This window comes from Bidens hawaiensis, unplaced genomic scaffold (assembly GCF_021521415.1).
Source record: "Bidens hawaiensis isolate Kalapana, Puna unplaced genomic scaffold, B.hawaiensis_p1.1 tig00019553_1, whole genome shotgun sequence".
Classification (NCBI taxonomy): Eukaryota; Viridiplantae; Streptophyta; class Magnoliopsida; order Asterales; family Asteraceae; genus Bidens; species Bidens hawaiensis.
In genome coordinates this window covers 303,207-319,138 of record NW_027492967.1, presented here as the reverse complement: position 1 = coordinate 319,138, position 15,932 = coordinate 303,207, and the positions used below count along the sequence as shown (strand labels likewise).

Genomic DNA, 15,932 nt, shown 5'->3' with positions numbered 1-15,932 from the left:
AATAATAATAATAATAATAAATGATAACATATTGTTACAGTTGTAAATTGGTAGAGGGTGTTTGTTGAGGTTTGAAATCTATATAGTCTCGATTTGAAACCTGAGTTAAGAGCTTTTCTATGATGATATGATTCCTTCTTAATAGTGTTTATAGTTGAGTTAATACTTAAAATGTCAAAATTAGTATGAATAGCTAACATCGCTCACATATATATTAACCACTAGTTTGATTCTTCCGTGTTACGAGGGATTAGTTAAGCTCTGCTGTCGGTGGGATTTTACTGGGTATGATTGATTGATTGATTGATTGATTGTTATTTTATGATGATTTATTTTATTTTATACCAGTTTTGTTTTAATTTAATACATATATGTTAGTTTGCTATTATATTTTTTAGCGTTTGAGCATTTTCAATTGAGATGTGTACGTTTTTTAGATTTTTAACGAACAAACATAAACGAACATGAGCATGTTGATTTTTTTAAATGAACAAACATGAACACAAATATTTGTCAAATGAAAAGGGGAACGTTGATGTAGATGATGATGGTGGGTAGTATCGGAAGTTAACATGCGATGGAGATGATAGACCAACAACGGAAAACATGTAAATGAGATAAATTAAATTAGGGTTTGATGATGAAAGTGTTTACCAATAAATAAGATCTTATAACCCATTCGATGGTTATTAGAGTTTGGTAAGACCCATAACCCGTGAAAATTATTATTTGATGATTAAGGGGTTAACTCACAAATAAATGAGATGTTATAACCCGTTTAAGGGTTATCCGAGTTTGGTGAGACCCATGATCCGTAAAAAATTATTGTTTGATTATGAAAAAATTTCATAAATAAATGAGATGTTATAACCCATTTAAAGACTATCTGGGTTTAATAAAGCCCATACCCGTAATTTCGAATCAAAATGTATGAGAAACCTATATTTATAAATCAAGAAAAATATTTCTTGATTGAAGACCTCTATTTAACCATTAAAAAATTGAAAATATTTCTAAATGCGGTTAAGAAAAATATATATTATGAGTGAAAAGTTGGATAGAGTGATAAATGGAATTGGTCCCCATATGTTTGTATTATACACCGACCCCACCAACACTAAAATCCAACCACATGACACATGTCCCACACACAACACAACACAACACAACACAACACAACACAACATACTCCTAAAACTAAAAACCAAATCCTAGTTTCAGTTTTTGTGTTCTTCTCCAATCGAAGCATCTGATCATGAGTTCAGACATGCCAATTACAAGGAATCTGTTTGTTAAGATCATTGTCTCTTTGATTCTCATGGGCTTTGCTTATCGCCTATACTTTTCAACAACTCCATTTTTTAACCGAATAATAATAATAAAAATATTCCGATTCGGTCACCTCCGGCTGCAGCTGCTAATGTCACACTCCCCGTTGCTCAACCTCTAACTCCTATCAGTATGTCTACCTTCATTTATTACTTTTTTTTTATCATTGACTATTATTTTATATAATTTACTATAAAACGATTACAATAAGGTGGCAGGCAAACGAACAAAATACTATTATTTTATTACTTATTATTACTCTTTCTTTTATTTATTTATTTTTGTTAGAAAATGGCGTATTCATTTATCATTTACTTGATTAAAAGGTTATGTCATCCTTTAATAATCAAGTTTACAAAACATCTAGATAGAAATCAATATTACTATTGATTAGATGGATTTAGCTTTAGTCATAGATTTCAAACATTACAAAAATAGCCTCACAAAAATGAAAGACCATGTATTGAAAAGTTTTAACTCCAGAAATAATGGTTGGAATTTGGGTAGGGGTGTGCATGTGTTGGTTTGGGTCGGTTTTGAACTATAACCAAATTAAAAACTGGAATTTCGGTCTTAAGTTGTTAACAACTGTTCGGTATTGGATTTTTCGGTTTTGTCATTAGGCCTTGAAACTTTGGGCCAAAAACAACAATGAGCCCAAATATGTGTTAATAAATAATTAATTTATATATGACTTATTATATTTTTATAAATTACTTAACATTCAAAATAAGAAAATAAAAATCCATAAATTCAGTTCGGTTCTTATTGCAAGCAAAACCATCAGTTTGTTTTTGGATTTAATTATTTCAGTTTCGACGTGTTTTTTCGGTTTCATGAGCACCTCTAATTTGGGAGAGGGTAATTTTGTTTGGGTTGTAACTTTATAAATGGAATGAAATATGAAAATCCTAATTCCTTCCCAAACATTGTTCTGGTCACATACTTGAAATTGAAAATGTAGAAAGTTGAACACCTGAGGGACTAGGGCTGTTCACGAGTCGAGCCAGGGTGGGTTCAAGCTCGAGCTCGAGCTCGAAATTAAACAAGGCAAGCCTCGAGCTTGATTTTGAAGTTGAACGGACTGAGCCATGACCCGGGCCGAGCTTGGGACAAGTTTGGCTCGGTTACAAAAATGATTCAACTCAGCTCAGATTGTTTCAAATCATGTTTTTTAGTTAGTTTTATTCAAGCGAGCCGCGAGCTTTTTGAACAGCCCTATGAGAGACCATGCGTGAACTGACATGGACGTGGCCCGGTTTAGGCTTAACCATCCTAAAAAAAAAAGACATATGGGTTCAACTGTCCCCATGACCCAACCCTGGTCACACTTTGTTTCCAAAACATTAAAATGATGCAATTTTGAGACGTGGTTGAACGTTTTTACGTCTACTTTTTCCACAAGACAAACGTATTAAAGTTTTGTCCATGGGTAGGGAGCTGTGATATTTTCACCGGACAATGGGTTAAGGATCCTACAGGTCCACCATACACCAACACCACCCGTGCCACAATAGAACATCACCAGAACTGCATGAAAAACGGCCGCCCCAATTCCAGTTACATATACTGGCGGTGGACGCCTCGAGACTGCACATTACACAGATTCGAAGCCTCAAAATTTCTTCGTTTCATGACCAACAAGTCCATGGCCTTCATCGGTGACTCAATCTCACGCAATCATGTGCAGTCATTGCTATGCATTCTTACTCAAGTGGAACGACCGGTAGAGGTGTATCACGACGAAGAATACCGAAGCAGAAGATGGTTCTAACCGAAGCCAGAATATTTGAAGACAATGACGGGCACGCTTCGGGTGCGGTTCGTCTCCATCTTGACGAGCCGGGCTCCGAATGGGTCAACGAGTTTGGTACATTTGACTATGTGAAGGTCGCAGCCGGGAAATGGTTCTTGAAAACAGCGGTATACTATGAGAACAACACGATTGTCGGGCGTCATAACTGCAAACTAGAGAATGTAACGGAGGTCGGGTTTTATTACGCATACCGTCGAGCTTTACAGACAACTCTCAACTTCATCGCAAAGTCGGACCACAAGGTTTACACCTTGTTCCAGACCACAACACCTGACCATTTCGAGAACGGTGAGTGGAACACGGGCGGGTATTGTAACAGGACGGTTCCGTTCGAAGACGGTGAGATTGAATTGCGAGATATTGATACAATAATGAGAGATATTGAACTGGAAGAATTCAAGAAAGCGGTCGGGGATACAAACAGGTCGACTTTGAAGCTGTTTGATACGACCCGTTTGGCTTTGTTGAGGCCAGATGGTCACCCTGGGCCCTACCGTTCGTTCCATCCGTTCGAAGGGAAAGATCCGAACGCTCAAGTTCAAAACGATTGTTTCCATTGGTGCTTGCCCGGCCCGATTGACTCATGGAATGATTTACTCATTCATATACTCGTTACAGAATAAGAAAGATTTAAGATTTTTATTTCGCTTTCTTGGTCGACTTTCGGTCGTGTAATTTATGTTTTGTTTAAAACAACAATATCCTCAGTGTTACCGAAGTTTAAGGCGCATAGCACTCGACTATGGATATAATCCTTTTGGTATGAATAGTTATATAAACTGTATGCATGATGATCACTGCTTAATCATACATCCCTAATAATATACAAAAGAAAAGCATTCAACGAAAAGGTTATCGAAATTTATTCAATTAAAGAGTCGGATTTAGTGAAACGCACTTGCAAAATACAAGCCAAAACGAAAGCATTTAACAAGGGAAAACATGTCGAATTCGCTTCTAAGCATCATCTGTTTCGGTCTACCTGTGTAATGATGCTGAGCGGAGCCTTGCTTCTTTTCAGGAAAGGGGTCCTTCTGCGTACACAAGTACGAATAATACTTTAAATAACTTTTGCAGAAAACGCGCCCTGAATACGTACACTTTTTATGCCAACCGAGATTGATGGCTAAGAAGGTAACTTTAAACAACCGAAATAATTAGATTGGATGATGGTCACTACCAGATTGTTATGATCATCAAACTGTTTCTTAAACCCAAGTACCAAAGCTTAAGGATCCAAAATCAAGTTTTTGGTGTTACTGCATATTGTCAATTTCTATAACATAGTTTTTTATTGGCTTTACTTATGTTTTTACTTGTAGAATTTCACTTATAAGAATGTTGTTTATTTGTTTTATTAACCCAAGGAAAAGTAGGATTTATATGCAACATAAATCCTAAATCAAGTCCGTTCCTGAGAATCGTTATAAATTTTTTGGACTGAAAGCAAGAAAAAAAATGCGTTTAAGTAAAAGGGTTTGTGCAAAAAAAAATGTTATAAAAATGAGCTTAAATGAATTGGATAATTGGGTTTAAACATTAATAGCATATATTTTCTAGCCTACTAGGGTGATCCCCGATACCAAACCCAAACCTATTTCAAGCCCGACCCAGACCGGGCAGTTTGTATACCAGTTTGAACTTTGGAAAGTCTACCCCGTTTAAGAACCGACCAGATTTGGAAAAAACACACATTTTTTTGTTCCCCAAAACCGGTTTATAATCCGAACCGAATCAATTCGATAACATATTTCCTTCAAAACAGGTTTATAACCGGAACGGTGTGAGCCCATTAACCTATTTGTACACGTATTGGGTATGACACAAATGGGTATCCTATGTAAGTGTCATGTATATGTATATGTATGTTGTCATGTGAATGTCATTCTAATTTAATTATAGTTCTAGATCTAAAATCAATCAAGGTACTTATTCAATAAATAAACATAGGATATATATTAAATTAGATTAACCGACCTGTTTGAAGATAAAGTTTAAGCTAAGAAGGGCGGCTGCAACGACAACAGCAGGACCCGTTAACTAACGGACTACTAACTCCGTTAACTTCTTGCTAATGGCATGTTATGCCTACTTGTCAAAAACTTATTATGTGGCAGCCTGCGTTAAGGACACTGAATCTTCATCATATACTACATCTGGTTGCAAACTTCAATCGCTAAACATCAAAATGAGTTCATCATTAAAAAGGTGTTAGGCCTAGTGCCGTGGAAATGTATAACAAATAAGATAAAAGTATATTACGTTACTTTTATTTTTAATATACACATTCTATGATCTCATTTGTTAAGAGCTTATTAAAAATCATGGTTAGTAATTATAGGATATCATCATTATATTTTTCTTAAACTTCATTTACCTAAATAACCCTTATTTTGATGTTTGATAATGGTTTTGGTCTTGGCCCCATCTGTAGTTCTGTTCGGTGATGGCTGATTATCTATACTATATATAAAGCACTACGATAGTACCCATGTTACACACGGGTTGAAAATAGATAAATAACAAAATTAATATAGACAGTCAAAAATTTTTATAAATAGACAACCATATATTAACATTAGGATGGACTAAACAAAATATTATAGAGTAACATTGTCAAATAAAAAGTTAATAGTTACACAAACTTGTCTATATTAGCAAAGTTATGAAAAAATTTAAATCGTATTATCCCAGTATGAACCTAAAAAATTTCCGTCCAAAATCAAAAGCATTTTGCTATATAACCTGAAAAACAAAATAAACCATGCAACCTAATTAATTAAGTATTAAACTAAAATGTTAATTGTGACATTCGACAATTTCGGGTCTCGTTTGTATTCGTTTATCATGTAAACCGACTCATTTTGTAAACCAAAGCTTATGATATAATCAAAATGATGGATTTTATGTTACAATATTGTTTTACACTTGTTGGGTCTTGAAAACATTCTTTTTGGTCCTTAAAACTCCTTAAAATGACTTAAACCAAACTTTGAGGACTATTATTGTCAAAAACTTGTTTGACCATTTCAACCATCACATGCATCTTTACCCTATTTGTATGAACCATACTCTTACCATTATAAAAGCAAGGCTCCATACACTATTTTGGTTGTTCATCTTCTCCAAATCTCTCTCAAATCCAAGTATTCATCTTCAACATTTTGTTATTTTGATTTCTTAAGGTCAACTAACTATAGTCTTTTATTTTAACTTGTTCATCTAATATTACTAACACTTGAATATGGTGGTACAACATATATATAATACACACCCCTTGTTTCCTTTATTTGTTACTTCACCGACTCCGGTTGGTTAAGTTTCGAATGTCATAAGGCAAGGCTTCATGGAGGACTTCGTGTTCTTGATATATATATATACACACACATAACTTATTATACATATCACTTATGACTAACTTCTAACCCTTTTAGTTTGTTCATCTTATTTACAAGTTCCATGGTGTGGGTTTGTATAAGACTAACCTCGGTTTAACCGAAACTAGTCCAAACCGAAAACCGAACTTTTGTTTACTAGTTTTGTTAAAATAGTTGTTTAAACATGTTTATTTCTAGATTTGAGTTTCAAAAATCATTTTTACAAGTTCTTTGATATTAAGCATATGGAATCCATCTATGAACTCGTTGGGAGATGGAAACCGAACTAAACCGAAACTTTTGCTTAAAAGACTTGTAGTTAACTTTTTAGTTGTAAAATTTAAGTTTTCTTCATTTATAAACCAATATACAAGTTCTATGATATTTGGGCATGTAGAAACCATCTATGAACTATTTGTGAGATGGAGACCGAACCAAACCGAACTATACCGACTTTTACTCGCTTAAGACACACAAGTGTGTTTTTAGCTATCAAGACTTGTATATTTCTTTAAAAATAGTTTACAAATTGATTTTAATTATTTTCTTAAGTACTTGGAATTGTTGGATCCAACTTGATCTCATCACATAGTTTGGACCGACAAAACCGAACACTCGCTTAACGTGCGTTGTTAGTTCTAAACAATAGATCTACATACTTGGCTAAGTGTTAGTATATTTTAATGAGTTATCTCATAACAATTAATATGTTGGAAAGTTGACTTTGGGTTTAACCATTTGTCAAGACCCGAATTGACAACCCGGACACTCGTTAAAAACCCGTTTTAGTATCTTTGTCCCAAAGGAACTTGCATTTTAGCATTTTTCCCACCTTATTACTTAACATTGGTGTAACACCCCGTAACCGCAGCGGAAACGTAAACGGGATGCAACAGACACGTCTGATATCAACAGCATTGCTTATAAAGAAAACACCACTACATTAATTTACATCATATTACATTGTTCCGAGTTCAGTTACCATCTAGGCGTTAACACATAAGTTTTACCAACAATACATTAACATATTTAATACAAAAAGATCATAAGCTTCCACAAAAGCACGCATCGTCAAGCATGTAGCACTTATTCCAGTTTGGGAGTACCTAGAAAGCATGTAAAGAAATCGGGTCAACAACGAATAGTTGGTGAGTTTCACTAATTTAAACAACTGTGACAAATCATTATAATAATCATATATTAGCGATGTAATTATGCTGAGCCCACAAGTGAAACCTCTGTTAACCCAGTACTGTACCCGTTCCGGGGGCAATGTTAACCCAGAAACACTTCTAGGGACATCTGGGGACACTGTTAACCCAGTACAGTACCCATTTCGGGGGCAATGTTAACCCAGAAACACTTCTAGGGACATCTGGGGACACTGTTAACCCAGTGCAGTACCCATTCCGGGGGCAATGTTAACCCAGAAACACTTCTAGGGACATCTGGGGACACTGTTAACCCAGTACTGTACCCATTCCGTACGATTCCCGTACAATCAAATATTTATAAATACACGCCAATCCATGCGTTCAGTATGTACTTAAACATTTCAATAGTAACATGCTTTCCGCCCCGGGAAAATATTTAAAAACAATTCAGAAAAGGGGCTCGTGAAACTCACCTTATCGCAACAAGTAGGTATCACAATACACCGGCTATTAATCCGGATCTGTAATACGATCCCTAAGTTCGTTACTATACAATCATTATTAACATAACTTTAACCGTGTTAACCGGTACATCTGGGGACACTGTTAACCCAGTACTGTACCCGCTCCGGGGGCAATGTTAACCCAGAAACACTTCTCCGGACTCAGATTGTGATATCGTTTAGAGTTCACTAGTCAAAATTACTAATAGTTTGTTTTCCCCGTTTTGCGTGCCTAGCACGGTTACCCGTTTTTACGTTTCAAAAATGAGTTTGGTCACACATGACCCGAAAATAGTGGTTGACTGATAATTTAATTAAAGATGTGAAATTAGAGCTCGGTTTAGACGCCCCGATTGGCCGCGGGACCCGTTTCCGTATTTAGTGCACCGGAAACTGTTAAATCGGGTAAAATTACTCAAATCATCCGAATTATTTTCGGATGATTCATTTTTACTTGTTTAACTCAATTATATGAAAATAGTTCATTTTTAGGGTTTTTATACACCAGTCAGTTCGTTTAGGCGAACTTTACCGGTTTACGCGTTTTAAGCTTTAAAAGTTTGTTTTTATTTTCTTTTTAGCACAAATAATTATCCGTTTAGTCTCGGATCTTGAAATTTTGCAAAAATCACTCTTTGACAGTGGAGAATTTTATAAAAATATTTCCAGAATTAATTTTTATATTTAAAATTTATTTATCTATTTTTAAGCACCATTTAAACACTAAATATGTCGTAAATACCAAACGATCTTCGAAAAATCCCAAATTTTCCTGGATGACCCCTGCCATCCCCATAGTCCCCTGTAATTTTTCCAGAACCAAAATCTCTTTTTACATGCCATTTTCACTAAAACCGAGCTAGAAAACCCTAGAACTCGTTTAACCGAAAAGCCTACTTAGACTTCTCCAACGGACCTAAAATTTTGTGTGTGCCTTATACATGTTATAAAAAGCTTATCTGGAATTTTCCAGAATTTTTCATGATATTTAACTATTTTTCACCATTTTTTGCCAAAACCGAGCATTAAATTCACCAAATATTCATCCTTTGTCCAAAAATTACCAAAATTTCACAGAACTCATATTTTCATATATCTAACACCTCTGTAAAATTTCATGACCTAACTCTAAACGTGTCACAATCTGTCCAAAACACAAACATCATACAAAAACCGAACTACCTTGTGTTTCTAGCTTCAAATCGCAAGGATCTCGCTTTCTAGCCTTTGCTAACAATTAGATACAACACCTACAAGCAAAATAACACCACACCAAGCAAGTTACACCCACAATCAAGCCATTTCTTTCATGGTTTCGGTTATGATTTAAAAACAAAGATTTAAACCGTAAAAATTCGTTTTTGGTTCGTTTAACTCCTTTCTTGGACCAAGATCCCTTGTATAACCCGTATACATCACTTGATCATGCAAGAATCGGTTTCATCTCGGGTTTTCACCCTTTTTCACTTGAAACCTCATTTTCTTGCAAATAAACTCAAGAAACGAAGATGAACACGTAAATAACTCGATCTTTACCTCGGTTTTCTTGTTAAAATCTCGGGTTTTAGTTCATACTTTGGAGAGGAGATGAAGATTGTTGAATGTGTTTTGTGTAAAAAGAATAACAAGATAAGGGGTGTTACCCCCTTATCCGATCGGCACAAAGAGAGGGGTGGGGTAGGACCCACTTCTCCATTTCTAGCCACACATTTGGATTGCGGCAATCTGGATAATGTTTTGGATAATCTGGTTCAGTTCGTTTTTCGGTTAAATGTTTAATTCGGCTTAAAACGAGGCTAAAATGGTCGTTTTCTGCTTAAAAAGAGAAATTTATTTAAAACCGATTTAAGAACTTTAAAAACTTAAACCATGACATTTATTGTCTTAAAACATCATATTATTAATAATTGCGCATCTTTTTCGGCTTGATCGATCGTCTCTTGCTCGGTTTGGTATTAAAGGTTTCGTTTAACGTACCGACGTACCATTAAATCGAAAATTCTTTTTCTGTGCTTTAATTCACTTATCCCGAAGCTTTAATACTTCGTCACATCACTAAATATCATATATCTCGTCTATAAAGTAATCCTTGATTCGTTCGGGCTTCAATAACCGTTAATCGGTTAATCGTATTTCCAATACGATTAACTGTATAATCGAGTATAATCCGTACTGTGAATCATACATACTCGTATCAAGGCATCATAAATCATATATTCATTATTAAATAACACATAAATAGTATATACCGGCTAGGGTATACCTGATTTTGCCGGAATCGTTACATTCTCCCCCCGTAAAAGAAATTTCGTCCTCGAAATTTTACGCGTCGACTACTTCCTTTTGAGGAAATAGATAGGGGTATTTCTTCCGGAATTCGTCCTTTCGTTCCCATGTATATTCTGGGCCTCGTTGCGAATTCCATCTAACTTTGACCAACGAAATCTTATTGTGTCTAAGTTGCTTGATTTTCCCGTCTACTATTTCTACGGGTTCCTCTACGAAATTGAGCTTATCACTTATTTGGACACCCTCTAAAGGTAACACCGATGTCTCATCCGTCAGACATCTTTTTAAGTTCGATACGTGAAACACGTTGTGAACTGCACTCAGTTCATCGGGTAGTTCTAATCGGTATGCTACGGGACCGATTTTTGCAGTAATATTAAATGGTCCAATATATCTCGGGGCTAACTTCCCCGCCTTTCCAAATCTGACTACACCCTTCCAAGGTGATACCTTCAAATACACTTTATCACCTTTCTCAAACGACAACGGTTTTCTACGGGTATCGGCATAACTCTTCTGCCGATCCCGCGCGGCCTTCAGATTGTTCCTAATTTCAAGGATTTTGCTGGTCGTTTCCTGGACCAGGTCTGATCTAATAACCTGAGTATCGCCCACTTCAGTCCAGCAGAGTGGTGATCGACACTTCCGACCATACAATGCTTCGTAAGGCGCTGCCTTTATACTGCTATGGTAACTGTTATTATAGGAAAATTCAACGAGTGGGAGATGTTGATCCCAATTTCCCTTAAAATCCAGTACGCATGCACGAAGCAAATCCTCCAGAGTTTGGATGGTCCTCTCAGACTGACCATCGGTCTGAGGGTGGTAAGCTGTGCTTAGATCAATGCGCGTTCCCAGCGCTTCTTGCACAGCTTGCCAAAGATTGGAGGTGAAATGGCTATCCCGATCGGAGATAATTGAGATGGGTATCCCATGACGAGACACAATTTCATTTATATAAATCTGTGCAAGTCTCTCAGTGTTATAATTATTCCTAATCGGGATAAAATGTGCTGATTTGGTTAATCGATCCACGATTACCCAAATTGCATCATGTCCTCGGGACGTCTTAGGGAGATGTGTCACAAAATCCATCGTGATTTGCTCCCACTTCCATTCGGGAATTTCCGGTTGTTGTAACATCCCCGAGGGTTTCTGGTGTTCCGCCTTAACTCTCGCACAAGTCGTGCACTTACCGACATACGTTGCTATATCCTTTTTCATACTCGGCCACCAGTAGAACTCCTTCACATCCCTGTACATCTTATCCGATCCCGGATGTATGGAATATTTCGATCTATGCGCTTCGTCCATGATTAAATCACGAAGGTCATGGAGGGTCGGGATCCAAATCCGATTTTTGAAATAGAGAATTTCGTCCACGCGCGGTTCGAAATTCTTCTCATTGCCGTAAAGTCCCTCCTTTTCCAATTGTTCCTCTTTCAACGCCTCACGTTGAGCGACTCGAATCAGGTCTGAAAGGTTCGACTGAACTATCATCCCCAGTGCTCGCACTCGCAAGGGCTTAACCCGATCTTTCCTACTCAACGCATCGGCTACGACGTTAGCCTTGCCGGGGTGATAACGGATGTCACAGTCATAATCGCTTAACAACTCGACCCATCTTCGTTGCCTCATATTCAGTTCTTTCTGATCGAATATGTGCTGCAAACTTTTATGATCGGTGAAGATGGTGCACTTCGTACCGTAGAGATAATATCTCCAGATTTTAAGTGCGAAGATAACCGCTCCCAGTTCTAAGTCATGAGTAGTGTAATTTTTCTCGTGTACTTTTAACTGTCGGGAAGCATAGGCTATAACCTTATTATTTTGCATCAACACGCATCCTAACCCTCTACGCGATGCGTCACAATACGCGACAAAACAATCGTCTCCATCAGGGAGACTTAAAATCGGCGCTTGGCACAATTTTTGTTTTAGCATTTGAAACGCCGTCTCCTGCTCTTCTCCCCATTCATACTTTCGATCCTTTTGAGTCAGGAGAGTTAAAGGTTGGGCGATGCTGTAAAAGTTCTCTATGAATCGACGATAATATCCAGCTAAGCCTAAGAATTGGCGGATTTCCTTTGGCGTTTTAGGCGCTTGCCAATTCTTAATTGCTTCAATCTTACTCGGATCAATGTGTATTCCTTGATGGTTTACAACGTGACCGAGGAATTGCACTTCTTGTAACCAGAAGTTACACTTGGAGAATTTTGCATACAACTTCTCCTGATTCAGAAGCTCTAAAATTATCCTTAAGTGTTGCTCGTGCTCTTCTTTACTTTTCGAGTAAATCAAAATATCGTCAATAAACACGATGACGAATTTGTCGAGGTAGGGTTTACAGACTCGATTCATGAGGTCCATGAACACTGCCGGCGCGTTTGTTAGCCCGAAAGGCATAACTAAGAACTCGTAATGGCCGTAGCGAGTCCGGAATGCGGTTTTTGGGATATCTTCTTCCTGAATTCTAACCTGATGGTATCCCGATCTAAGATCGATTTTTGAGAAATAGCTCGCACCTTGCAGCTGGTCAAACAGATCATCAATTCGGGGAAGAGGGTACCTATTTTTGATTGTTAACTTGTTCAACTCCCTGTAATCAATGCACATTCTAAGGCTCCCGTCCTTCTTTTTCACGAATAATACAGGTGCACCCCACGGGGAATGACTAGGACGTATGAATCCTTTATCCAACAATTCTTGCAACTGATTGGATAATTCTTGCATCTCGGACGGTGCAAGTCGGTAGGGTGCTTTAGCAACAGGGCCAGCTTGAGGTATTAAATCGATTCTGAATTCGACTTGTCAAATTGGCGTTAATCCAGGAAGTTCTTCTGGGAAAACTTGTGGGAATTCGCGTACCACCGGGATATCATCCACCCGTTTCTCCTCAGAATCTGTGGCCGTCAAGCTCGCTAGATACGCCACGCATCCCTGGCGTATATATTTCAACACCTTGAGGTGGGATATAAATGGTATCATTGTGCCTGACTTCTCTCCTTGCACTAACACCTCTTCGTCATCCGACACCCGGATCTTGACGATTTTCTTTTCACAGTTTATTTCGACTTTGTTACGTGCTAACCAATCCATTCCCACTATCACGTCAAAGCTACCTAATTCTACCGGTAATAAGTCAATCAGGAAGGATTGATCGTTCAGAATAAAAGGGCAATTCCGAACTATCTGATTAACTATCATGGTTTTACCGTTAGCGACTTCTACGGTATAAGGTTCTATGGGTTCACTAATCGGAAGGTTTGCTATCGACAGGAACTTAACGGAGACAAAACTTCTATCGGCGCCCGTAACAAATAATACAGAAGCGTAATGGTCAGAGACGAGGAATGTACCTGTCACTACGCTGGGGTCCTGGCGTGCTTCGTTCGCCCCCATCACAAATGCTCGGCCTCTCGCCGGATTGGACGACGATGCCTGACCCACGGTTTGCCTCCCAATTCCTCCCTGGTTCAGTTTCGGACAGTATCTCTTGAAGTGATCTGTGCTGCCGCATTCAAAGCAAGCACGGCTGGTGGTCATCATTTGGTTTCCTTGTGGGTTTTGTTGTCGGGCTGGTTGGGTCCTAAATGGCTGCGCACGGATAGGTTGCGGTTGTCGGTTCAGATTGTTTAGGTTTGTCCTACATCTCAGTGCGTAGTGCCCATCCCTGCCACACCGGTGGCACACTACCTCCTTGCACACGCCACCATGCTGGTAACCGCATTTCCCACACTTAGGGAACGTCCCTTTCTGCGATTCCTGCCTTCCGTCTGAACTAGTCATGGCGTAGTTCTGGGCAGCGGGTCTAGCACGTTTATTTTGTTGCTTCTCCTGGATCCTATTGTCATACGTACCTCGCTTTCCCCCAGCGGACTCTCCTGCTACCTTCAGTGACCCACTCCTCACGAAATCGTATGTGACGATACCAGCTTGCGTCACCGCACCCTCAAACGTCTGGTGTCCCCCAGCGTTGACTATACTCCTTACTACTGGAGTTAGTCCCCATATATAACGCTCAACCCTCTTTGACTCTGGGGTGACCAACCATGGCACCAATCGCGACAACTCATTGAATCGGTTCGTATAACCTAAGTGGTCTGCCCCCTGCATCTCCAGGTTCCACAATTCGTTTTCTAATTTCTGCAGTTCGTTTTTCGGGCAGAAATGCTCCAGTACAAGGGCCTTGAGCTCTGCCCAGGTCATGCGGTTTGTCGCTGCCTGACCGCGAGTTTGCACTATTGTGTTCCACCATGTCAAGGCGTGGTCCGTGAACGTGCAGGTAGCATACTTAACAACGTAATCCTCAGGGCAGTTGCTGATGTTCACAACAGACTCTATTTTCTCAATCCACTTAACCAACCCATTTGGTCCCTCAGACCCGCTAAAATCTAGGGGCTTGCACAACATAAAATCTTTAATTGAACATCCCTTTGTTGCAGGAGTCGGTTCAGTGCGGTTCGTTTCTACACTAGGTATAGGGCCATTACTGTCTGTAACGACCACCCTAGGCGGTGCGTCATTACTCGGAATCGGGTTACCGTTCGGTGGAGGGTTCACATTTTGTTCCCCATCATTATTGGTGGTCGTTTGATTGCTCGCAGGGGCTGGATTGGTCGTATTATTAATACTGGCGGCGATGCGCGATACTATATCCGGTATCGCCGCCTCTAACTGACGAGCAATCAGACTGTCCACATCCACTTCTGACATTCGAGCTGACCATTTTGGTGCCATTCTACACAACATTAAGAAAAATATATATAATTAATACAAATTCCAATCTCGATACACAACACACATTCCATTCATTAATAAACATCAGTACATATTACATAATCATCAGTACACCTTACATTCCTACCATCATCACATAGATTAAGTTTTTATACATCGGTCCTACATCGGCATCATTTCGACATAACCCGCTATGGGTCAGTGCTTGAATGATACACCAAAAGTATCTACAATGACATCCCCAAAATCGACCCCTTATGGGCTAGTGGCTGTACTATAACTACCCAAGATTCACTCTATGTTAGCATCACCACTAACTGCTTACACAGAGTATCAAAAAGCGGACCCTGACTACTACCACCCTAACATAGCTAAACATGGTGGTATACCAACCACACCAACACTGCCACCATCACCACCAACACCGCCATCAAACCCCGGATCCGTGTCTCCATCCGGTCAATCATCCACTGGGAGTATGCGCCCTCCCTCCTCAGTTGACCAATCGCGTACTGGCTGTCTAGTACGCAGTCCGCCAAGTGTCTCCTCCTCTCGATCCCCACCGCCAAGGCGGTGGTGTGCTCAATCACCTGCTCGGTGAGCACTCGGAGCCATGCAGCCTCGGAGGAGGGACGCTCATCCCTCTCCAGCCTAGGGGTACCCCACACGGGTGGGGGTACAGGCTCGGGCTGGGGGCGGGAGGACTCGCCCCTGTGGAAAGTAG

General features: G+C 39.1%; 1 pseudogene across 1 annotated transcript; it reads left to right on the top strand.

The window, feature by feature from the left end:
* The first annotated feature begins 1,368 nt into the window (after positions 1-1,368).
* Positions 1,369-4,228, top strand: LOC143558532 (protein trichome birefringence-like 25 pseudogene; annotated as a pseudogene). The gene is made up of 2 exons (XR_013139756.1): positions 1,369-1,459; positions 2,766-4,228. The product of XR_013139756.1 is annotated as a protein trichome birefringence-like 25 pseudogene (transcript).
* The last annotated feature ends 11,704 nt before the right edge of the window (positions 4,229-15,932 follow it).